The sequence below is a fragment of the Ranitomeya imitator genome, chromosome 4 (genome assembly GCF_032444005.1).
Source record: "Ranitomeya imitator isolate aRanImi1 chromosome 4, aRanImi1.pri, whole genome shotgun sequence".
Classification (NCBI taxonomy): domain Eukaryota; kingdom Metazoa; phylum Chordata; class Amphibia; order Anura; family Dendrobatidae; genus Ranitomeya; species Ranitomeya imitator.
The window spans coordinates 377,706,663-377,732,596 of NC_091285.1; positions in this window are offsets into that span (position 1 = coordinate 377,706,663).

Below are 25,934 nucleotides of genomic sequence, written 5' to 3' on the forward strand. Positions count from 1 at the left end.
AATTTTTAATACACAATGAATGGTGTAAAAGCAAAACCGCCAAACAATAGCAGAATTATAATTTATGTTCATAATTTCACTGCACATATTTCAGTAAGTTATGTTATAACAATAGTGTCATTTAAATCTACAATTGTTGGAAAAATTAAAAATTCATGTTTTTTCTAGCATACAATTTTAATGTCTTAGCCCAGGAGTTATTTGTCTGATAGAGTTAGTGTTCCAACAAAGAAAGGTATGACTTGCCATGTCTAGTGGGACACAGAAATTAGACAATTCATGCACGAAGTACATTCGTTTTACAAGTACTGTATATATCTGTATGACAGTGATGGAGTTTAAAATTCATATATTTCATGTTTGCATATCCTGCAATTTTTGGTATCTATTTATCTATGCACTTAGAGAGGCACAAATATATTTCCTTGGTATTGAATTAGATTCAAAACTTACAAATCTGCATTCATCAACTTTTTTTGTAGTACACTTCATTGTAAATTCAGCAAAATGGTGGCGGCAAATTTGCTGAAATATAAATGACCACCAAAAGGTTAAAAAAAACGTATTTACACCTTACCGCTCACCTCCCTCCACTCCTGTCACCTGTCTGATCCTCAGTTGGTATTCAAATCACCTTCACAAGCACTGAAGTCACAGCTCTGATAAGGCCCAGGAAGGCTTGGGAAGGTTGTACATGCAGACTCAAGGTCACTGAACACATTGTGATATTTTACTCATTTATGCGGAAACTTCTAGGGATCTCAGTTTTTGTAGTGACAATCAGAAAATGAGGCGAGGATTGGATGAGTGATGTGAAGAGTGGAGGGGCAAGAGTGATTAGCAGTAAGGTAAGTATAAATAATGTTTACTTCTCACATTTATTATGCTCTGGGTTCTAGAGAGACCACAGTGCATAATTAACAACATCAAATTCACAGAGATGAACTCATGTAATTTAAAAAGAAAATTTGCAAGAACAGACAAATTAGAATTCTGCCTTATCTACTTATCTCTGTATGCAAAGAATTCCAATAGTTACCTAAGTAACATTCCAATGGTAACCCAAAGACAAGTTTAACTTTTTTCTAATCATATGTGCAATATTTCATGTCCACTTCAAGTGCCCTAACGTTTAGACAATAAATAGGTATCTACAGTAAGGAAAATAAGTATTTGATACAATGGCAATTTTGTACGTTTTTCCACCTATAAAGAATGGAGAGATCTGTAATTTTTATTATAGGTACACTTCAACTGTGAGAGACGGAATCTAAAAATAAAAAACAGAAAATCACATTGTATGATTTTTAAATAATTACATTGCAATTTATTAAATTAAATAAGTATTTGATCACCTACCAAACAGCAAGAATTCTGGCTCTCACAGACCTGTTAGTTTTTCTTTAAGAATACCTCCTACTCTGCACTCATTACCTGTATTAATTGCACTTGTTTAAACTTGTTACCTGCATAAAAGACACCTGTCCACATATTCTTTCAATCACACTCCAACTTTTTTGCTATGGCCATGACCAAAGAGCTGTCTAAAGATACCACGGACAAAATTGTAGACCTGCACGTGGCTGGAATGGTCTTCAGAACATTAGGCAAGCAGCTTGGAGAGAAGGCAACAACTGTTGGCACAATTATTAGAGAATGGAGGAAACACAAGATGTCTGTCAATCTTCCTTGTTCTGGGGCTTCATGCAACATCTCGCATCATGGGGTAAGGATGATTCGGAAAAAAGTCAGGAATTAGCCTAGAACTACAAGAGTGGACCTGACCAATGACCTGAAAGAGAGCTGGGAAGACAAATCTTAATTATTACCATTAGTAACACCTTACGCAGTCACAGATTAAAATCCTGCAGGGTACACAAGGTCCCCCTGCTCAAGCCAGCACATATCCAGGCCCATTTGAAGTTCACCAACAACCATCTGGATGATCCAGACAAGACATGGGAGAAAGTCTTGTGGTCAGATAACACCAAAATAGAACAATTCCACTCACTGTGTTTGGAGGAAGAAGGATGAGTTCAACCCCCAAGAACACTGTCACAACTGTGAAGCATAGTGGAAGAAACATCATACTTTGGGGTGCTGAATGATTTGGAAGAGAACTGTATGGAGGACTGAGCCCAAATCCCTGCTGCAGTGTGTGCAAACTTGGTCAAGAACTACAGGAAACGTCTCTGTAATTGCAAACAAATGTTTCCATACCAAATATTAAGTTCTGTTTTTCCATTGTATCAAATACTTATTTCATGCAATAAAATGCAAATTAGTCATGCAAAACTAATACTAGAATGCTTTTTTTTAAAGATTCTCTCACAGTTGAAGTGAACCTATGACAAAAATTACAGAACTCTCTATTCTTTGTAGGTGGGAAAACTTGAAAAATTATCAATGTATCAAATACTTATTTCCCCTTTGTAGTTGAGTACAAATATCACAAAAGAAGTAGAAAAAAAGAAAAAAGTGTTCTATCTATCTATCTATCTATCTATCTATCTATCAATCTGTTGTAGCTGTTTTCTTTTGACCCAAAATCAGATATGCCGAATCACCTGTGATTCCGAATTAAGAGATTACTCCCCCAGATAACGAGCTTGGAGAAAAGAATGCACACTGGTTGTGAGCAAGTCACTTTTCTGATTTATTAAAAAAAAGCAGTATTTTATTTCTCTCGGGTATGTGAACTTTTGATCAGTCATTTGGATGTTTTGGGTTGTCATTATGATTTAAAAAGAGAAAACATAGTAGTTTGACAGTAAATGGCTTCACCCAGCCACTAACCATGAGTGGAGAAAAAGTTTTAGTGTTATCATTCATATTCTCTGAAAAAAAGGCCAAGAAAGCAAAAATTCTGCCGGGGTATGTAAACTTTCGAGCCCAACTGTAATTTTGTTAGAATTTTAAAAAGAGTGGAACTCCTAGACTGCTAAAGCCTATGCACTAAGTGCAAGGCCTAGCAAAAATAAGGACTGCAATACATCCTGAAAGAATCATAGAGGACGGACTCAGAATAAATTGTATTATAATTTTAAAAAGATTGTACAAAGAGACAGAATTTGTCAATGAATTAATGGATAGAAGCTATCACATTGTGGACTGGGGAAGAGATTTTTATGACCAGGAGGAACACTCATTTCCATCAGATGATATTGACATGAGACTACAAGAAATAGAACAAAATGGGAAAAAGCAAGAACTTGACTTGAATGAAACTGAAGCTGTTGACATGCTGATGGAAGACTATGTGCAAAGTGAAGATCTTTTTAGATATGCAACAGATTCAGACTTAATTGTGTGCAGGAGGAGTTTACACTTTTCTGACAGCAGATGACGATGTTGTTACTGTTATATGCTTAGTTGAATGTAATGCATATACTTGTACTTTGGTTTCACTTTTTCTCTGGTAAAAGGTCTTTCAGACTTCCTGTTATGTTGTATTAAGAAGCTGATGCATGTACCTCATGTTCTGTGAAGTTAAAAGTTGAATTACCGCATATAATATACTCTCACAAGTTTCTTCTCTGCAGCAGGTTATGGGCCCAGCATAGAAGACAAAAAGGACTTGATGAATGCAAAAGAATACTTCAGAGCTATTCTCTCCAAACAGGTAAGACAAATAAGTTAAAGATGAGCAGCAGTTCAGAGCTGAGATTCACAGTAACTAAGCTGAACAATGAGAACTATCAGTTATGGAAGCTCAAAGTTTAGGTTATTGTCTAAAGATAATTTATGGTTGGTACTCACTACAGACAGACTCAATGATAATAATCAGACATGGGATAAAAAAACCAGTCTAGCAAGAGAGCTAATATCAACTTATGAGTGGAGGATGATCAGTTAATCCACATAAGGAATGAAAATACAGCAAATGGAATGTCGGAAGCATTGAGAATACTGCATGAAAGATCCAGCTTAAATCATAAACTATTCCTGCTAATAACATTGTACAAGATCAGATTATGTAAAAGATAAGACATGCAGGAGCATATAAACTCCATGATGGAGGTGGTAACAAAGCTGAGATCAGTCGGTGAAGACATTAAGGAAAGCCATATAGCAGCAATATTTTTTTGCAGTTTACCAGATTCATACACTGCTCTGATAAATGCACTAGAGACAAGACCTGAAGCAGGCATTACAATAAAGTTTGTAAAGACCAAATTTATAGATGAATATCATTGAAGAAAAGAGCAAACAAACGATTCCACTGAAAGGGATAGTAAAATGCTCCTACAGTGACAGACAAGAAGCCCCATAATACAGATGCAAGAGAAAGTTTCAGATGTAAGAAAAAGGGACATTTAAAGAAAGACTTTACTATATGGAAAGCAGAACAACAGAAAGTACACCAAAAGGGGAATAATCAGAAAGTAAAAAGCACAATTTCTCACCCAAATGCAGATCATTGGAATAGTACATTTAAAGTAACTGATAAAGAGTAATCATCAGGCTGGTTTATTGACTCAGGAGCAACAAGTCACATGACTAGTGATAAAAGCTTCTTTACTGAACTTAATGAAAATAAGAAGGAAGCAATTTATCTTGCAGATGGGAGTAAAATAACCACAGAAGGTATTGGAAAAGGAATGCTAATCTGTCCTGATTGATTTGGGAATAATTCAAAATTATTAGTAAAGGATGTGTTCTATGTTCCAGGACTAGAAGGAGGATTGTTATTTGTAAGGCGTCTGACTGCCAAAGGACTTAATGTAAAATTCCAAGATGATAATTGTATAATCCTAGTGGGAGATAAGGTAATAATGTCAAAGCAGGTGATCAATTATATCATCTAGACACATTAAAGGAACAGATGAAGCTATGTAACATGTGTAACATGATCACAAGAATTGTATTCACATGTAGCATAGACATCTAGGACACAGACATCTTGAGAGTATAATGGCATTACAAAAGAATTTGACAAAAAAAAATTGATATCTAATTGCTCAATTACTGTAAAATGTGAATGTTGTATAAAATCTAAAGCTACAAGAGTATCTATACATAAAGAGAGTAAGATAAAAAGCACAAGACCACTTGACTTGGTACACACTGATGTATGTGGACCCATGAAAGTGACCACATCAGGAGGTAAAAGAGATATGGTGACCTTCATAGATGACTACTGAACATACACAGACACATACTTGATAAAGAACAAAAGTGAAGTTTTTGAAAAATTAGAAGATTATGTGACAAAGTCAAATAACAAGTTTCAGAGGAAGCCAATTAGCATCAGAAGTGATAATGGAGGTGAATTTATAGGACACTAAATAGAAAACTACTTAAGATGTTATGAAATAGAGCATAAAAAGACTATGCCATACACACCTGAACAGAATGGGGTAACAGAAAGAAGAAACAGAACTCTGACTGAAATGATAAGGTGTATGCTAACAGACTCCACACTACCAGAGAAATACTGTGGTGAGGCAACAATGACAGCTACTTATCTGCAAAACAGACTTTTTTTTTCAAGAAAACTGAAAAAAAACCATATTAACTGTGTTAGGGTTGGCGGAACGCACCAAATATATAGTTTATTAGATGGAATTGGTGCGTTCGCAACCCGGGATCCACCGTGCAGGAAAGTACCTGCTGCTAAGTAAGACGGACTTTATGGCGGTACTATAAGTATACATACAAGGGTTAACTTCACCCTGCGTGAAGGAAGTGATCCTGTTGCATCACAGGACCGCGGTACCGCACATAGAGCGCGAGCAATAAGTCAGCGAACACAACCCCAACTAGGATTGAAGTCCGATTAGACCACTGCTGGCACAACACCGCAACTGGGTGTGTAAGGAAACTATCGAAATAGTAAATAAAGGCACGAGAGTGCGTGCGGTGCCGCACAAACGGACGCCGCTAACCACCCAGGCTTGGGTAAGGAAAGCGCACGGCGCCGTACAGGCGGTCACAGCAACTAGACGCTGTTATGTGTGTTTTGGTGCTGATGGCTAGTCGGGCGCTAGATAGCTACCATTATCCGCAAACAGTCAACAACACTAGGGAGGGATATTTAGGAGCTTTCATCCTTCGACATACATCCATCTACACACACACATACTTTCAAGACAATACTAGCGCATGGCCGTGCGGTCATGCGCAGTTTATATAGTTGCAGCACAGGAAGCTTCTACTGAAGTTTTTGCCCTTTCAGGACCTTCCAGAAGGACCAATGGAAAGTGCTGCAGTACCTGAGCATGTTTTGCCCTTTCAGGACCTTCCAGGAGGACCAATGGAATGTACTGCAGCATCTGAGCATGTGAGCGAACATGTGGCCCTCGACCTCCAATGGGAGACCCTGCCCTGGGCATGCTCAGTGTGAGTAAACAAGGACTTAGTCCCAGAGAGGCTCGCTCACCGCAAATCAGTGCAGGGTACCATAGGAAAGCCAGAAAAGGCAGTGGTGACCCTATGCACCGAATCAGCCTCAGCGAGACGCTGGGAGCGACGTCTCCGCTGAGCAGAGCCCACTGCGGCCGATACCGAATGGGAGACCGCAGCAGACACAGATCGAGATTCCACCTGTGCAGCAGAGGAAACTCGACTCCTAACATTACCCCCCCCTCCTAGGGCCCCCCCTCCTTGAGCCTCACTATGCTCAAAAGCTGCGATAAGCAGCGGAGCCCGAATGTGCTCCACAGGCTCCCAGGTTCTATCCTCTGGGCCGTGACCCTTCCAGTCCACCAGATAAAATTTCTTGCCACGTACCACCTTGCACCCCACAATAGCATTCACCTCAAACTCATCCGTGGATGAACCCGATGTCCCAGCAGATGACTCAGAAAACTGGGACAAATGAACGGGCTTTAAGAGGGAAACGTGGAAAGTATCGGTGATACCAAGGTGTGGAGGAATAGCCAAACGGTAGACCACAGGGTTGACCTGTTCCAGAACCTTAAACGGGCCAATGTAGCGAGGAGCAAACTTAGTGGACTCAACTCGCAGCCTGATGTTACGGGCGGAGAGCCACACTAAGTCGCCAGGAGCAAAGACCGGAGCGGGGCGCCGGTGTGTATCAGCCGAAACCCTCATTCTCTCCTTGGAGGCCCGGATGGCATCCTGTGTGCGGTCCCAGATGTCACGTGCCTCCACCGCCCAGTCTGCCACCCTAGAATCAGTGGATGACATGTGGGCATGGGCACAGGGACACGCGGATGCTGGCCGTAATTAAGGAGAAAAGGAGTTTGACCAGTGGAATCGGCCACGGCATTGTTCAAGGCAAATTCCGCCCAAGGTAGCAAAGATGCCCAGTCATCCTGCCTAGCAGAGACAAAATGTCGCAAATATGTCACCAGAGTCTGGTTGGTTCTCTCCACCAACCCATTCGTCTCGGGATGGTATGCAGAGGAGAGGTTTAACTCTATACTGAGTAAACGGCAGAGCTCTCTCCAAAACCGAGATGCGAACTGGGGACCCCGATCGCTGACAATCTTATCAGGCATACCATGCAATCGGAAAACGTGTTTAATGAACAACACCGCCAAGGCCCGTGCTGAGGGTAACCGAGGAAGCAGCACCAAATGCACCATCTTGGAGAAATGGTCGGTGACAACCCAAATAATGGAGCAGCCACGCGACTTGGGTAGACCCACCACAAAGTCCATCCCGACCATCTCCCAGGGCCTGTCTGCCACCGGTAGAGGGTAAAGCAACCCAGCAGGCCGTTGCCGAGGAGACCGATTCTGGGCGCAAGAAACGCACGCCTGAATATAGTCCTTGACATCTCGGGCCATATGCGGCCACCAGTATGTTCTCGCCAGAAGCTCAGATGTCCTCTTGGTCCCAAAATGCCCATCCACTCTGGAGGAGTGAGCCCAAGAGAAAACCTCCGGTCGCAGGTTAGCTGGTACGAAAGTCTTGCCCGGGGGCACAGACTCTAGCGAAACCGGAGCTACAGTTCTCAGGCTCTCAGAAGGGACAATAAGCCGAGGCTCCTCCTCCTCCAATGACACCACGGAGCGGGAGAGAGCATCAGCACGAATGTTCTTCTCCCCGGAGAGGAAATGGAGAGTAAAATGGAACTGGGAGAAGAACAGGGACCATCTAGCCTGGCGAGAATTCAGCCGCTGGGCCGTTTGCAGATACACCAAGTTTTTGTGGTCAGTGAAGACTTGGAGGGGAAAGCGAGCTCCCTCCAAGAGATGTCTCCACTCTGAAAAAGCCAACTTCATGGCCAGCAACTCCCTGTCCCCAATGGAATAATTCCTCTCCGCTGGTGTGAAGGTCTTGGAGAAGAAGAAGCAAGGATGCTTCCGACCTTGAGCATCCTTTTGGAAAAGGACTGCTCCAGCACCAACGGATGAGGCATCCACCTCCAAGATAAATGGCTTATCAACATCGGGGCGATGTAGGATGGGAGTGCTAGCGAAGTGTGACTTGATCGAGAGAAAGGCTTTGGAGACCTCCTCTGACCACAACTTGGGATTTGCTCCCTTCTTGGTGCGGGCGACCAAGGGAGCTACCAAAGTTGAGAAGTGTGGGATGAACTGGCGATAATAATTAATGAACCCCAAAAAGCGCTGCACCGCTTTAAGAGAATGGGGTTCCTGCCAGTCCATTACAGCCTGTAGCTTGGCAGGATCCATAGCCAAACCCTGGGCAGAGATGATATAACCAAGGAAAGGCAAGGACTCCTGCTCAAACACACTTCTCCAACTTGGCGTAGAGGGAGTTTGCCCGTAAGAGGTCGAAGACTTTGCGAACATCTCTCCGATGGGAGTCAATATCTGGAGAGAAGATGAGAATATCATCCAGATAGACTACGACCGAGGTGGTGAGCATATCCCGGAAAATGTCGTTCACAAAGTCTTGGAAAACGGCTGGGGCATTACAGAGCCCAAAGGGCATCACCAGATATTCATAGTGCCCATCCCTGGTGTTAAAAGCCGTCTTCCATTCATCCCCCTCACGGATGCGAATCAGGTTGTAGGCACCCCGCAGATCTAACTTCGTAAATACCCTCGCTCCCCGTAGCCTATCAAACAGCTCAGATATCAGGGGTAATGGGTACTTGTTCTTAACGGTGATGGCGTTAAGACCCCTGTAGTCTATGCATGGATGTAAGTCTCCAGTCTTCTTCTGTATGAAGAAGAACCCAGCCCCTGCCGGTGACACTGACTTCCTAATGAATCCTCTTGCCAGATTCTCTTGGATGTACTGAGACATTGCCTCCGTCTCCGGGAGAGATAACGGATAGACTCGACCCCGGGGAGGCTCAGCACCAGGCAAGAGGTCAATAGGACAGTCATAGGGGCGGTGAGGCGGAAGGGTCTCCGCAGCTCTTTTGGAGAACACGTCTGCATAGGGCCAATAGTGCTTGGGGAGAGAGGAAAGATCTGCGGGTACCTGTGTAGTAGCAACCTGAACGCATTCCCTCTGACATCTACCCTCGCAGGATTTACTCCATCCCAAAATTCTCCCAGAGGACCACTCAATATGAGGAGAATGGTAGCGAAGCCATGGTATCCCCAACAGGACCTCATTAATTCCCTCAGGAATGACTAATAGGGAGATTATCTCCTGATGTGATGGAGACACAGAAAGCGTGAAAGGAATGGTTTGGTGGGTAATCTGTGAGGGTAGTGTTGACCTATTTACCACTCGAACGGTCACAGGCTTGGCGAGCATCACCAAGGGTATTGCGTGACGCTGGGAAAAAGAGGAAGACATAAAATTACCCTCTGCCCCAGAATCCACGCATAGCTCGACTATAAGAGTGGATGGGCCTATGGTAATTGTCCCCTTGAAGGACAACTTTGAGGCAAACGTCACCGTGTCTAGTGTACCTCCTCCAACTGCCACTAAACGCTGACGTTTCCCCGACCGCTGAGGACCCTTGGCGGCAAGATGTCCTGACTACCGGTAAACATGACGGACCTTATGTGCACGGGTGGACTGAGACTTGGATCCCGCTCGTGTCACCTCTAAGGCCTCATGTGACTCGGACGCCTGGACTGGAGATTCCAAAGGTTTGGCGAAGGTGGGAGCCAGCCGAAACCTCTGCCTACACTGGGCTCCCTCCAACCTTCGCTCGTGAAAACGAAGGTCTATGCGAGTAGATATGGCTATGAGCTCCTCCAGTGTGGCGGGAATCTCCCTAGTGGCCAAAGCGTCTTTCACATGGTCAGCCAGCCCCCTCCAAAATACGGGAATGAGGGTTTTATCTGACCATTCCAACTCAGACGCTAATGTCCGGAAGAGAACAGCAAAATGGCTGACCATGGTTGAACCCTGAGTCAAAGCCAGCAGCTGGAGCGCTGTATCATGGGTGACTTGAGGTCCTAAAAAGACCTGTTTCAGAGAGTCCAGAAACCGAGGAACACTCCGCACCACATGATCGTTGCGCTCCCACAGCGGCGTAGCCCACTCCAACGCTCTGTCCGACAAGAGGGAGATTATGAATCCCACCTTTGCCCGCTCAGTAGGGAAACGTGCAGCCAGGAGCTCGAGGTGTATACCACATTGGCTCACGAAACCCCTATAGGACTTACTGTCCCCAGAGTATCTCTCAGGCAAAGGAAGGTGAGATAGGGTCGGAACAGAGGTGGCAGTGGGTAAAGCTGCTGCAGCCACGCTAGCAGCCTGAACAGCTATTGCGGTAACATCCACCGCCGAGATTGCACGCTCAAGAGACGCCAACCGGCCCTCCAGCAGCTGGATGTACCCCTGCAATCGCTGTTCATCCGCCATTACTTAGCCAGATCCTGGCACTAGTATTCTGTTAGGGTTGGCGGAACGCACCAAATATATAGTTTATTAGATGGAATTGGTGCGTTCGCAACCCGGGACCCACCGTGCAGGAAAGTACCTGCTGCTAAGTAAGACGGACTTTATGGCGGTACTATAAGTATACATACAAGGGTTAACTTCACCCTGCGTGAAGGAAGCGATCCTGTTGCATCACAGGACCGCGGTACCGCACATAGAGCGCGAGCAATAAGTCAGCGAACACAACCCCAACTAGGATTGAAGTCCGATTAGACCACTGCTGGCACAACACCGCAACTGGGTGTGTAAGGAAACTATCGAAATAGTAAATAAAGGCACGAGAGTGCGTGCGGTGCCGCACAAACGGACGCCGCTAACCACCCAGGCTTGGGTAAGGAAAGCGCACGGCGCCGTACAGGCGGTCACAGCAACTAGACGCTGTTATGTGTGTTTTGGTGCTGATGGCTAGTCGGGCGCTAGATAGCTACCATCATCCGCAAACAGTCAACAACACTAGCAAGGGATATTTAGGAGCTTTCATCCTTCGACATACATCCATCTACACACACACATATTTTCAAGACAATACTAGCGCATGGCCGTGCGGTCATGCGCAGTTTATATAGTTGCAGCACAGGAAGCTGCTACTGAAGTTTTTGCCCTTTCAGGACCTTCCAGAAGGACCAATGGAAAGTGCTGCAGTACCTGAGCATGTGAGCGAACATGTGGCCCTCGACCTCCAATGGGAGACCCTGCCCTGGGCATGCTCAGTATGAGTAAACAAGGACTTAGTCCCAGAGAGGCTCGCTCGCCGCAGATCAGTGCAGGGTACCATAGGAAAGCCAGAAAAGGCAGTGGTGACCCTATGCACCGAATCAGCCTCAGCGAGACGCTGGGAGCGACGTCTCCGCTGAGCAGAGCCCACTGCGGCCGATACCGGATGGGAGACCACAGCAGACACAGATCGAGATTCCCCCTGTGCAGCAGAGGAAACTCGACTCCTAACAAACTGTGGCAAGATAAGAAACCAAGTGTGAATCATTTAAGAGTTTTAGTTGCAAAGTTTTTGTGTTTATTCCAGAAGAAAAATGCTCCAAGCTTCAAAACCGAGCCATTGAAGGAATATTTGTTGGATATTGTTAGTGACAATTGCAAAGGATACAGAATCCTAGATCCCAAGGCAGACAGAATCACAGTGAGTAACAGTGTAGCATTCATTGAAGATCTAAATGATGACATAATGACATCACTGGAAACAAAAAATGAGTGAAATGAAATGAATATAACTGCAGGAACATCTGATGAGAAAGAAGTGGAAATCAATGAAAATCAAAAAACTGAAAGTCAAGAGATACATCTCCATACAGACACAGAGCCAAGATGCTCAATAAGAGTATACAAGGGAAGACCACCTCAACATCTTTCATACAAGGCAAGTACAAATAAAATTTATGAACCTACATCATGTGAGAACACATCTCAACTTTCAAAAGAAGAGGCCAACAAATGGATAAAGACTGCTGAAGCAGAAATAAAATCCATGCATGATTCAAAAGACATGGACACTGGCAGATCTACCAAAAGAAAAAAAGGCTATAGAATGTAAATGGGTTTGTAAAGTAAAATACCAAGCAGACAGCACAGCTAATCAATACTGAGCAAGACTCATAACTAAAGGCTATTCTCAGAAATATGGAGAAGACTATGATGAATCATTTGCTCCAGTTGTCAAACACGCCACAATTAGAACTTTGCAGTTGCAGCAACGAAACAAATGCAGTTGAAGCATCTGGATGTAAGACAGCATTTATGAATGAAGACTTAGCAGAAGACATTTACATGGAACAACCCCCAGAATTCAAGGATAAAAGGAAACCAAACAAGGATTGTAAGCTACAGAAAAGTATATATGGTTTAAAACAAGCAGCTAAAGCGTGGAATGATAAAATCATAGAAGTACTCATAAATGAACATTTTCAAAGAAGCAAATCAGATCCTTGTCTATGGGATCCTTGTCTTTTTTTTAGTGTGGGTGAAGCCTATTTAACCTAGAAGATATGCTCCAAACACTTTCAAAATCGGATTTAGCCTGTGTTTTAAACCCCCCAATTTTTTGATGTGCAACAGCTCTGCACACACAACAATTTTACCACCACAAAATTACAATGTGGGATATGGTGGGCTGTGTCACATTTAGCAACAGAAAACAATATTTTTTTAATGTGCTTGAGGTCTGCAGACACCTTAATTTCACCTCCAAAATTACAATGGGGATATGGTGGGCTGTATCATGGTTAGCAACAAATTTTTTCCTTATGTGTGTGAAGTCTGCAGATAGCTTAATTTCACCACCAGAAATCACAATGGGGGATATGGTGAGCTGTATCACAGTTAGCAACAGAATTTTTAATGTACGTGAGGTCTGCAGACAGCTTAGTTTCACTGCCACAAAATTATAACGTGGGATATGGCGGGCTCTATCACGTTTAGCACCAGAATTTTTTTTCATGTGCATGAGGACTGCAGACAGATTAATTTCACCACCAGAAAAACACAACAGGAATATGTCAAGCTGTAACACAGTTAGCAAAAGATTGTTTTGTGTTTGTGAGGTCTGCAGACAACATAACTTTAATGCCACAAAATTACAACGCGGGATGCGGTGGGCTATATAACATTTAGCCAGAAAAAAAAATATCTGCATAAGCTATGCAGTCAGTGGACTTTCATTGCCCATAAATAACAAGGTGAGATATGGAATGGTGAATCACAATAGCAACTGCCAAAAACATTTTTTTCATACATAACAGGTCAAATCAGAGAACAATGTCACCACACCACTAAATGACAAGGTGGGATATGCCTTGTTGTATCACATTTATCAAGCGGAAAAATAAGATTTAAAATGGTCTACTCGTGCATAGAGCACAATAGAATAGAAGCAGAAATAGAAGCAGTGCACAATACACTTGTATGAAAAGTCGCCTGCTGTCTTTGTCTGTGGACCTCAGCAATGGCACAGAAAAAAAAATCAGCTGGAAGGTTGATTTCACAGCCACACAGGACATTAGCTAGCTAAACTATCAGAGTAAGGAACAACTGCCTCGCTAACTACATAAAATCTAGATGCTAACACTGCCAGCATCAGGAGCAGCTTCTCTGCATTGTTAAGGTACCGTCACACTAGACGATATCGCTAGCGATCCGTGACGTTGCAGCGTCCTCGCTAGCGATATCGTCCAGTGTGACAGGCAGCAGCGATCAGGCCCCTGCTGTGCTGTCGCTGGTCGGGGAAGAAAGTCCAGAACTTTGTTTCGTCGCTGGACTCCCCGCAGACATCGCTGAATCGGTGTGTGTGACACCAATTCAGCGATGTCTTCGCTGGTAACCAGGGTAAACATCAGGTAACTAAGCGCAGGGCCGCGCTTAGTAACCCGATGTTTACCCTGGTTACCATCGTTAAAGTGAAAAAAACAAACGCTACATACTTACATTCCGCTGTCTGTCCCCGGCGCTGTGCTTCTCTGCTCTGGCTGTGAGCACAGCGGCCGGAAAGCAGAGCGGTGACGTCACCGCTCTGCTTTCCGGCTGCCCGGCACTCACAGCCAGAGCAGAGAAGCCCAGCGCCGGGGACAGACAGCGGCAGGTAAGTATGTAGCGTTTGTTTTTTTTACTTTAACGATGGTAACCAGGGTAAACATCGGGTTACTAAGCGCGGCCCTGCGCTTAGTTACCCGATGTTTACCCTGGTTACCGGGGACCTCAGGATCGTTGGTCGCTGGAGAGCTGTCTGTGTGACAGCTCTCCAGCGACCAAACAGCGATGCTGCAGCGATCCGGATCGTTGTCGGTATCGCTGCAGCATCGCTTAGTGTGACGGTACCTTTAGTGTCAAAATGACGCTAAAACAAGATGTCCACTCTTTATACAGAGAAGGACATCTGATTTCAGCAGCCAATGACACAAACCTTTGTGCGGACATTGTGGATGTTTCCTGATTGGCTAGGGCAATGTGCACACATAAAGTTAGAAGAAAAAAAATTACTGTTTACAAACATGCTGCTCCTCTGAGCTCTCCTCGCCCTCTACCCTCATCAAACACGCCCCACGCTCCTCATACACCACCATTATTATAGCTAAAGTGCTGAAAATATTTTAGTGGCAATGTAAATATTTTCCTGCACTTTTTACTGTATGTTTCCGTTTTTTTCCAAATACATGTAGCCCTGATATGGACTGTTGGTTTTTAGTTTTTATAGCAAGGCCTGTAATACACTAGTAGCCCTTTTGCAGTCTTTAGCCCTCCGCTAAATAGTACAGATAACAGCGGTTTTGAATGGAATACATATAGCCCTAATAAGTACTGTTGGTTTTAGGGTTCTGCAGCAAGGCCTGTAATGCAATATAAACCATGACTAGGCCTCTGATGATAACTTTCCCTTCTGCAGCACCTCTTCCAACTCTGGCCAATCACAGTAATGCCAAGCACCAGGAATACTCGATCCAGTATGGAGCATGCCCAATCACCCCAATGCTCGTTCACATTCTGAGCAGTGCAGAGCACGCTCGCTTATCACTAACAATAATCCCCTAAAATAACTATCACGCTACACGGGAGTGAACTATCACGCTACACAGGAGTGAGACAGAGGGAATGGTGACCTCGAGAGTGGACCCTCTGGGTCGCAGCCCCAGAGCCCCCAAGGGTGAGCAAACCTAATGACGCACCCCCTATGCAGGGAGTGTTAGGAGCAGGCCCTAGGAGGATGGAACTGCAACTGCCAGAGCCAAAGGGACGACTGGGTAAAGCTGGTAAACAGGAATGCTGAGGGTTAGAGGATGACGAGGCGGTGAGCTGAAAAGGAAAACACAAGTATTAAGTGATGGCAATACAAAGAATAAGGAGGCACAAGAGGACAACAGAAACCAGGAAAAGATGGAACACTCACAGAAGGAAGGAGCACTTAGAAGCAGCAAATGAGAAGGCCTGAGAATGATGCTTAGATAGGCTGCGAAGCAGAATCGCAGCAATGAAGACTCACAGGAGCTTACCAAGCAGAAATACCCGGTGAGCGCCGCCATATTGGAGGTGGGGCCACCGGGTCACAACCTCCCAGAAAGCCGAGTGGTGGAAGAGACACTACATCACATGTACGGACCGCCGATGCGATGGGAACCAGAGAAGCTGGGCAGAGAAGGACGAGGAGGGACATCGAGAGCGCGCCGGCCAGACAGGTAAGTATCAGTGATCGTGAGAGTACCCCCTCTCTTACTCCCCTTCTTTTTAAAGCTGGAATGAAACCTCTTCAAAATATGGGGTGCATTGATGTTTTCTCGAGGATCCCACGATCTCTCCTCGGGACCAAATCCCTTCCAGTCAATTAGAAATAACGTCCGACCCTTAACTGTATTTTGGGCTAAAATATCCTTCACTTCAAATTGATCGTCACAAGAGGAGAAAGATGGAACAAAAGATGACGATGAGTGAAAACGATTAAATACTGCGGGTTTAAGAAGTGAGACATGAAAAGAATTAGGAATATGCAAAGAGGCAGGTAATTTTAACTTAAATGCTACATCATTGATTCGACTAAAAATTTCAAAGGGACCATTGTAACGAGGACCCAGTTTATGTGAGGGAATTTTTAGTCTAATGTAACGAGAGGAGAGCCAGACTTTATCCCCTGGTTGGTATGGAGGAGTATCCAGACGTCCCTTATCTGAATACCTTTTCATACCATGCCTTCATAAGCGACTCTTTAGTCTCTTGCCAAATTTTGGAGAACTCCAAGGACAGAGAATCCACCTCTGGTACGCCTGAAGTGCAGGAAATGGGAAAAGGAATACCAGGGTGTTGCCCAAAAACCACAAAGAATGGAGATTTAGAAGATTCACTAGGATGATTGTTATAGGAAAATTCAGCCCATGAAAGCAAGGAAACCCAATCATCTTGATTAGCATTGGAGACATGTCATAGATAACACGTGAGAACTTGATTGACACGCTCAACCTGGCCATTAGACTGGGGATGATAAGCGGAAGAGAAATCTAGAGTCACTTTCATTAAACTGCACAGCGCTCTCTAAAATCGGGCAGTGAACTGGACTCCTCAATCCGAAACAATATGTTGAGGAAAACCGTGTAGTCGGAAGATATGAAGGATGAAGATCTTCACTAACTCGGGAGCAGATGGTAATCCAGATAAGGGTACGAAGTGAGCCATTTTGGAAAATCGATCCACAAGCACCAAAATAACGGAGCAATTTGAGGAGCGAGGGAGATCCATGATAAAGTCCATAGCAATATGACTCCAAGGACTAGAAGGCACTGGAAGCGGATGCAAGAGTCCAGAAGGTAATTGCCGAGGGACTTTGTTTTTAGTGCAAAAGGAGCATGAAGCAATGAAGTCCAGGACATCTTGACGAAGAGACAGCCACCAGTAGGGGAGTGCTATAAGAGAGAGTGTCTTCTTACCTCCTGCGTGCCCGGCAAACTTGGAGGAGTGACCCCACTGCAGAACTCTCCTTCTGTCATCGCTTGCCACGAAGGTCCTCCCAGGAGGCAGAGATATTACATCCAAAGGAGCCCCAGAAATGATCCTTGCTGGATCAATAATATGTGCAGGACTCTCTACTTCATTCAAAGGTTGAAAGGATCAAGAGAGAGCGTCAGAAGTGGAGCTCAAAATCAAAACGTCCAAAAAACAAGGACCATCTGGCTTGTCGAGGATTCAGTCTTTGGGCAGATTGAACATAGGCCAGATTCTTATGATCCGCAAAAATAATGAAGGGATGAACAGCCCCCTTGAGGAGATAACGCCACTCCTCTAAGGCCAACTTAATGGCTAACAGTTCTTTGTCTCCAATGGAATAATTATGTTCCGAGGAGGAAAATGATTTGGATAAGAAGCCACAGGTTGTGATACGTCCAGAAACTGACCTTTGTAAAAGGACTGCTCCAACTCCCAAGGAAGATTCATCCACTTCAAGAACAAAGGGTTTGTTGACATCTGGACGGTGTAGCACTGGAGCAGCAGCGAATCTCTCTTTCAAAGTTAAAAATGCGTTCTGCCCTTCCGAGGACCTGTAGTTGGAATCGACTCCTTTGCGAGTGAGAGCAGAGATGGGCTTGGTTACGGAGGAGAAATGAGGAATAAATTGCCTATAGTAATTGGCGAAGCCAAGAAAACATTGAATGGCTTTTACCCCGACAGGCAGTGGCCAATCCAGAACAGCAGACACCTTATCTGGATCCATCTTTAGACCGGCATCTGAAACAATATATCCATGAAAAGGTAAACTGGACTGTTCGAAAACACATTTTTCAATCTTGGCGAAAAGATGATTCTCTCAGAGATGCTGTAAAACTAGACGGACGTCACGTCGATGGGTGGAGAGATCCGGAGAGAAGATGAGTATGTCGTCAAGATAGGCCACGACACTAACATAGAGGCAATCTCTGAAGATGTCGTTTATGAACTCTTTACCTCTGTAATCTATGCAAGGACGAAGAGAGCCATCTTTTTTTTGACAAAAAAGAAACCAGTTCCGGCAGGAGAAGAGGATTTCCAAATGAAACCTTTGGCGAGGTTTTCTTGAATATACTCCGACATGGCTTGAGTCTCTGCAGCCGAGAGAGGATAGATTCTTCCTCGCGGAGGCATGGTACCAGGAACGAGGTCTATTGGGCAGTCATAGGACCGATGTGGGGGAAGATGCTCTGCTTCCTTTTTATTGAAGACATCAGAAAAGGAAGAGTAGACAGAAGGCAGACCAAAAAGAGCAAGGGAAGAGCAAGAAACACCAACAGGACGTACCGGCAACAGACACTGAGCCTGACAGGAACCCCCCCAATTAAGAACATTGCCATTATGCCAATCTAACGCGGGCTCGTGGGTCCACAACCAAGGTAGACCTATGAGAACAGGATGCAAAATATTGGCTAGAACATAAAACGTGATTTTGTCTTTATGCAAAACCCCTACTTAAAGTTCTACTACCTGCGTGACCTGGGTTATAGTCTCTTGCAGGGGCTTGCCATTTACCGAGGCGAGGAAAAGAGGGTTTTCTAAGGTCCTTATGGGAACAGAAAATCTAATAACCTCCTCTAACCTAATAAAATTCCACGCTGCACCCAAGTCAATATAAGCTAGCAAGGAATAGTGTTCACTAGAAACGTGCAGTAAGACAGAAAGCGTGAGGGGTAGAGAGGTATCACATGCACCTAGGAAGGCCTCTCTTACCTGGCCTAGGTAGAGGAGTTTTCCGGACGATCTGGACAGACATGGAGGAGATGGAAGGCACTGCTGCAGTAGAAGCAAAGACCTTGGGTGAGTCTCTCCTGGCGCCGTTGCTCAGACATTTTGAGCCTGTCAACTTGCCTCAGCTCGGGCACAGGTACGGTGTTAGATACCCTGGGTCTAGGACTTGGTGGTCTACGTGTAGGCAGGGAAGATTGAGGAATCCTTCTCTCATGCGCTCGCTCCTGAAATCGAAGGTCAATACGGTTAGCCAAAGATATCAGGTCCTCCAAATTGGTTGGAGTATCACGACCCGCTAACTCATCTTTAATACGCCCAGATAAACATCGCCAAAATGCCCCTACCAAAGCCTCGTTATTCCAACCCAAGTCAGAAGGTAACGTGCGGAACTGAATGGCATACTGACCAACAGATAAGGTCCCCTGTTGTAAATTAAATAGAGATTCTGTAGTAGAGGTCAGGCGACCTGGTTCGTCGAATACTCGACGAAACATCTCAAAGAAATTTGCTAATTGTGAAATCACTGGATCGTCACACTCCCAGAGGGGATTTACCCACGCCAACGCATCTCCTTCCAGGTGAGAAATTATAAAAGCTATCATGGCTTGATCAGTGGGGTATTGTAAAGGCAAAAGCTCAAAATGAAGGCGACACTGATTTAAGAATCCCCAACATAATTTGGGATCACCGTTACAGCGTGGAGGTTTGGCCAGATGAGGAGATGCATGAGAAGCCGGGACTGGTGCGGCAGCAGATGCAGAAGTCTGCAGAGAGAGAAGCCGAGTATCTACAGAGGCCATATAACTTAAAATTTGGGCTTGGGTGTCTCACTGTTGCGCCAGCTCTGGCTGCAAACAGACCAATTGAGAAGCATTCCCGGGGTCAGAGGATTGAAGTGAGGACAGACAAGTCCATGGACTTCATAGTGCCATCAAATGGGACTGATTTTCTCGAAGAAGAGTAACTCTTTCTGAGCAGCAGAGGCTCCAGCGGGATTCATGGCCTTGAGTACTATCACGCTACACGGGAGTGAACTATCACGCTACACAGGAGTGAGACAGAGGGAATGGTGAACCCAAGAGTGGACCCTCTGGGTCGCGGCCCCAGAGCTCCCAAGGGTGAGCAAACCTGATGACGCACCCCCTATACAGGGAGTGTTAGGAGCAGGCCCTAGGAGGATGGAACCGCAACTGCCGGAGCCAAAGGGACGACTGGGTAAAGCTGGTAAACAGGAATGCTGAGGGTTAGAGGATGACGAGGCAGTGAGCTGAAAAGGAAAACACAAGTATTAAGTGATGGCAATACAGAGAATAGGGAGGCACAGGAGGACAACAGAAACCAGGAAAAGACGGAACAAGCACATAAGGAAGGAGCACTTAGAAGCAGCAAATGAGAAGGCCTGAGAACGATGCTTAGATAGGCTGCAAAGCAGAATCGCAGCAACGAAGACTCACATGCGCTTACCTGGGTAAGCGCCAAGCAGAAATACCCGGTGGGCGCCGCCGTATTGGAGGCGGGGCCACCGGGTCAGGACCTCCCAGAAAGCCGAGCGGCGGAAGAGACGCTACGGCGTATGCGCAGACCACCGACGTGCCGGGAACCAAAGAAGCTGGGCAGAGAAGGACGAGGAGGGACGTCGGGAGCGCACCGGCCACACAGGAAACTATCAGTGATCGTGACAATAACAACAATAAATAATTTGGCAAAGTAAGAATGGTTAAGATCTATGGGCAGAGTATAAGATATCACTGTCCAAGTCCTGAGTGACGTCTGACTTAATTCAGGTTCCAACATACCCTGCCACTGGAAATGACTGGTATGACGTTATTGGTGCTTGTGCAGTAATTTTCTTTGCTCTCCCCACAGTAAGGCAGTGCAAAGTGCCATGCGTGTATTTGTGAGTCTACTGCGTAGCTGAGAAATCTTGATTCGCTATATGGATGACACTTCATCCATGCCAATAAAAGTCGAGTATGGCAATTAAGAGCAGAAAGGGGGCACAGGAGCAACAGCGATGACAACCATTGGACCGGACCATACTCATTTAAATGTGGGAGAAAAGAAAATGATATATTTGGGGGTGTATAGATGGAATCAGGAGATAATAGACACGCTTGTGGAATGCAGGGCATGAACATAAACAAGTAGTGGCATTTGTTCAGAGATACAAAAACTTGTGACAGACTTCTTTTAAATGTAAAAGTTTTATAACATGACACAGTAATACATGCTGTATACATCTCTCAAATACATCTAATAAGCCTCTCATAATCTTTATAGGCTGTTTCTGCTGATGGATATTTAAATGAATGGAAGATGTGAAGATCCTCTAAAACACAACGGGTTTCCATTTTAGTGTTCACATCAAACATTTTACATAGTTAAAACCATTGTGCTTACAGAATGTCTTATCTTCTAGAAAGGTTACATCGATATCAAGGTTGAAAAGACACCATTGATACAGACAAGGCAAACAAATATAAAGCACTTTAGTGAAGGAGAAAAGTACAGAAAAGGGAAACTTTTCTATTGGGAAATCCTAATAATGTCAACAAATGATTATATATCAATGTTTATGACAATATAATGATGGATTTGTCTTTATCTTCAGCTGTGTTTCCTGTACAAGAGAAAGGTATCTCTAACTAAAAGTTATAGAGGGTAAGCAGGTACACATAAAATGTCTAAAATGTTTTTATGAGATCATGGCTTATCCTCTAGTACTAACTGCTCAGGTGGTTTCAGGAAAGGGGAGCTGAGAGTTTTAATGCCTCATTCACATGTTTATTTTACAGTTCAATAATTGGAAGGACCCAGAATCTAAGTGGATGAAAGGTAATGGAGCCAATCTGATCATCGTAATTCTATACTTCAAGACACTTGTATTAACACTTTGGGCAGTCTATAAATAAATTGGTTCTGTGGATTTTACATTGAATGGGTATAGTTTGACGGTGATGCTCGCTTATGCCCACTATTAGCTGCAGGCATGCATGTTTTTAGTGAAAATATTACTCATTGACAATACATTTTACGTTTATATACAGACCACATAGGCAAAGAAATCAAACCATAGATGTCCTTAAATGAAGATTTGTGTAATAATAAGAAATGACACAGGGCAAATGTATTTAACAAGCTTACTGAAATTTATTTAATACTTCGTACGCAATCCTTTTTTGGTGATGATAGCTTCAATACGCCTCCTGTATGGAGAAACTAGTCGCATGCAGTGCTCAGGTGTGATTTTGGCCTATTCTTCCACAAAAACACTCTTCAAATTCTGAAGGGTCCGTCGGCTCCTATGAACTCTGAGCTTTAGCTCCTTCCATAAATTTTCTATTGGATTCAGGTCAGGTGATTGGCTGGGATATTCTAGCAGCTTTATTTTTTCTTTCTCCGGAACCAATTAAGAGTTTCCTTATCTGTGTATTTGGGATCATTGCCTTGCTGATATGTCCAGCCTTGCTTCATGTTCATCATCCTGGTAGATGACAGCAGATTTTATCAAGAATTTCCCAGAACTAGTATTGAGCAAGTGTGCTCAAGCAAAAATTCAGCACAGTATAAAAACCCCATGTCCTTTGAACAGTTAGGCTACACCCCTACAGTGATTTTGGTGAGTATTTAACGCTGCATATTTTTGAAAAAAATGCATGCAACCTATTTTACTTAATGGGTATGGAAATTGTGCAGAAAATCTGCAACACCAAAACTCACCAGAAGCTCATCATGGGAACCTAGTCTAGATAGATTTAAAAAAAAACATAAAACAAAATACCCAGGGATAGCTGCGGGTATAAAATAAGAACAAAAATTGACCACTTGTGAATTGGTGACAGGACTACAGATGAGCAAACCTTTCAAGCTTTGTTTGGATTGGAGAACATCCCGATGTTCACCGATATGTTCGCCGAAAAGTTGGACGAACAAATTCCGAACCCCATTAAATTCAAAGGGAGGCAAAACCAAATGCATAGACAACATCTTCAGTGGGGGCACAAAGCTGCAAGAACAGCTCAAATTAGGGGCAGATACCAGGAAAAGTGGCATAAATTAACCTAAAGTACAAATAGTATAATTGCGCAGCATGGAAGCATGGGACAGGGCTTGGACCAGCATTTCTAGCTTAAACATTGATTCATAACAGGTGTAGGTCTGGTGCTCTGAGAGCCCTGCAAAATTCAGGTAACACACAAGAAGGAGACTCAACTTGGACTCCAAATATATCCAATACTTTGGGGAAGACACAAGGAAAAGTTATATCAATTGACCCACAGGAGAAATTTGATAATGGCACAGCAGCAGTCAGCCATGAGCCATGCATGAGGTCTAGAGGTCTAGGCCACCATTTACAGATTTTAATTTAACTTTAAATTAAGATGAGGTGGGTGAGGGAATGGTATAGGCTTGCTTCACCGGGAGCCTTGATACCTCATGCAACAGCTCAAACTGCTTTTCTGCTCAGCCACACTCAGGTGCCACAAACATCAGTTTTGTAGACTACTATTGGTACAAAAATTTAAGGATAGTAACAGAGATCATTGACTGATCAATTCACCCAGAGTAGAAGTTTCAGAATGGCACGGCAGCAGTCAGCCTTGGACCACACATGAAGTATTAGAGACTGGGCCAGCATTTAGAGCTTTGAATTTAAGTTTAAGTGAAGGTGAGATGGGTGAGGAATCAATGTAAGCCTGTTGTGCTGGGAGCCCTGATACCACATGCAACAGATCAAAATGCTTTTCTGTTCAGCACAGATATCAGCTTTGTAGGCTACTATTGTAAGAAACAATTAAGGATAGTAACAGAGGTAAAACTTAACTGAAAGAGAAAAACAGCCATTCTTGCAATACCATGTCCAGAAACAAATGCACAATCAGGATGCAGCAGGTTCCCCAAGATAAAAGCAGAGGCAGCACAGGTGTAAAATACTAAAAACAAGTCAGTTACTAACCCATCAAACATCATTGGGGAGGCTGCCTAGTATTCCAATTGCACACGTCTGCATAGGGTGTCATTGACACTATTAAAGGGACACTGTCACCTGAATTTGGAGGGAACAATCTTCAGCCATGGAGGCGGGGTTTTGGGGTGTTTGATTCACCCTTTCCTTACCCGCTGGCTGCATGCTGGCTGCAATATTGGATTGAAGTTCATTCTCTGTCCTCCATAGTACACGCCTGCGCAATGCAAGATTACCTTGTGAAGGCATGTACTATGGAGGACAGAGAATGAACTTCAATCCAATATTGCAGCCAGCATGCAGCCAGCGGGTAAGGAAAGGGTGAATCAAACACCCAAAAACCCCGCCTCCATGGCTGAAGATTGTTCCCTCCAAATTCAGGTGACAGTGTCCCTTTAAGTCAGATGCACCTCTATCTGTATATCATCCTTTTATCTATGCCCCTACCATTCATCAGGTATGACATTGAGATTCGGAATGTTTTCCGAATAATTTTGCTCATCTCCATACAGGATCTCTTTAACCCCTTAGTGACAGAGCCAATTTGGTACTTAATGACCAGGCCAATTTTTGCAATTCTGACCACTTTATGAGGTTATAACTCTGGAACGCTTCAACGGATCCCGCTGATTCTGAGATTGTTTTTTCGTGACATATTGTACTTCATGTTAGTGGTAACATTTCTTCGATATTACTTGCGATTAATTATGAAAAAAACGGAAATATGGCGAAAATTTTTAAAATTTTGCAATTTTCAAACTTTGTATTTTTATGCCCTTAAATCAGAGAGATATGTCATGAAAAATAGTTAATAAATAACATTTCCCACATGTCTACTTTACATCAGCACAATTTTGGAAACAAAATTTTTTTTTGTTAGGGAGTTATAAGGGTTAAAAGTTGACCAGCAATTTCTCATTTTTACAACACCATTTTTTTTAGGGACCACATCACATTTGAAGTCATTTTGAGGGGTCTATATGATAGAAAATAATGAAGTGTGACACCATTCTAAAAACTACACCCCTCAAGGTTCTCAAAACCACATTCAAGAAGTTTATTAACCCTTTACATGCTTCACAGGAACTGAAACAATGTGGAAGGAAAAAATGAACATTTAACTTTTTTTTGCAAACATCTTAATTCAGAACCATTTTTTTTATTTTCACAAGTGTAAAAACAGAAATGTAACCATAAATTTTGTTATGCAATTTCTCCTGAATTCGCCAATACCCCATATGTGGGGGTAAACCACTGTTAGGGCGCACCGCAGAACTTAGAAGTGAAGGAGCGCCGTTTGACTTTTTCAATGCAGAATTGGCTGGAATTGAGATCGGACACCATGTCACATTTAGAGAGCCCCTGATGTACCTAAACAGTGGAAACTCCCCACAAGTGACACCATTTTGGAAACTAGACCCCTTAAGGAACTTATCTAGATGTGTGGTGAGCACTTTGAACCCCCAATTGCTTCACAGAAGTTTATAACGTAGAGCCGTGAAAATAAAAAATCGCTTTTGTTTACACAAAAATGATCTTTTCCCCCACAAATTCTTATTTTCACAAGGGTAACAGGAGAAATTAGACCACAAAAGTTGTTGTGCAATTTCTCCAGAGTACGCTGATACCCAATATGTGGGGGTAAACAACTGTTAGGGCGCACCGCAGAGCTTGGAAGAGAAGGAGTGCCGTTTTACTTTTTCAATGTAGAATTGGCTGGAATTGAGATTGGACGCCATGTCGCGTTTGGAGAGCCTCTGATGTGCCTAAACAGTGGAAACCCCCCACAAGTGACACCATTTTGGAAACTAGACCCCTTAAGGAACTTATCTAGATGTGTGGCGAGCACTTTGAACCCCCATGTGCTTCACAGAAGGTTATAACGTAGAGCCGTGAAAAAAAAAATTGCATTTTTTCTACAAAAATGATCTTTTTGCCCACAAATTTTTATTTTCACAAGGGTAACAGGAGAAATTAG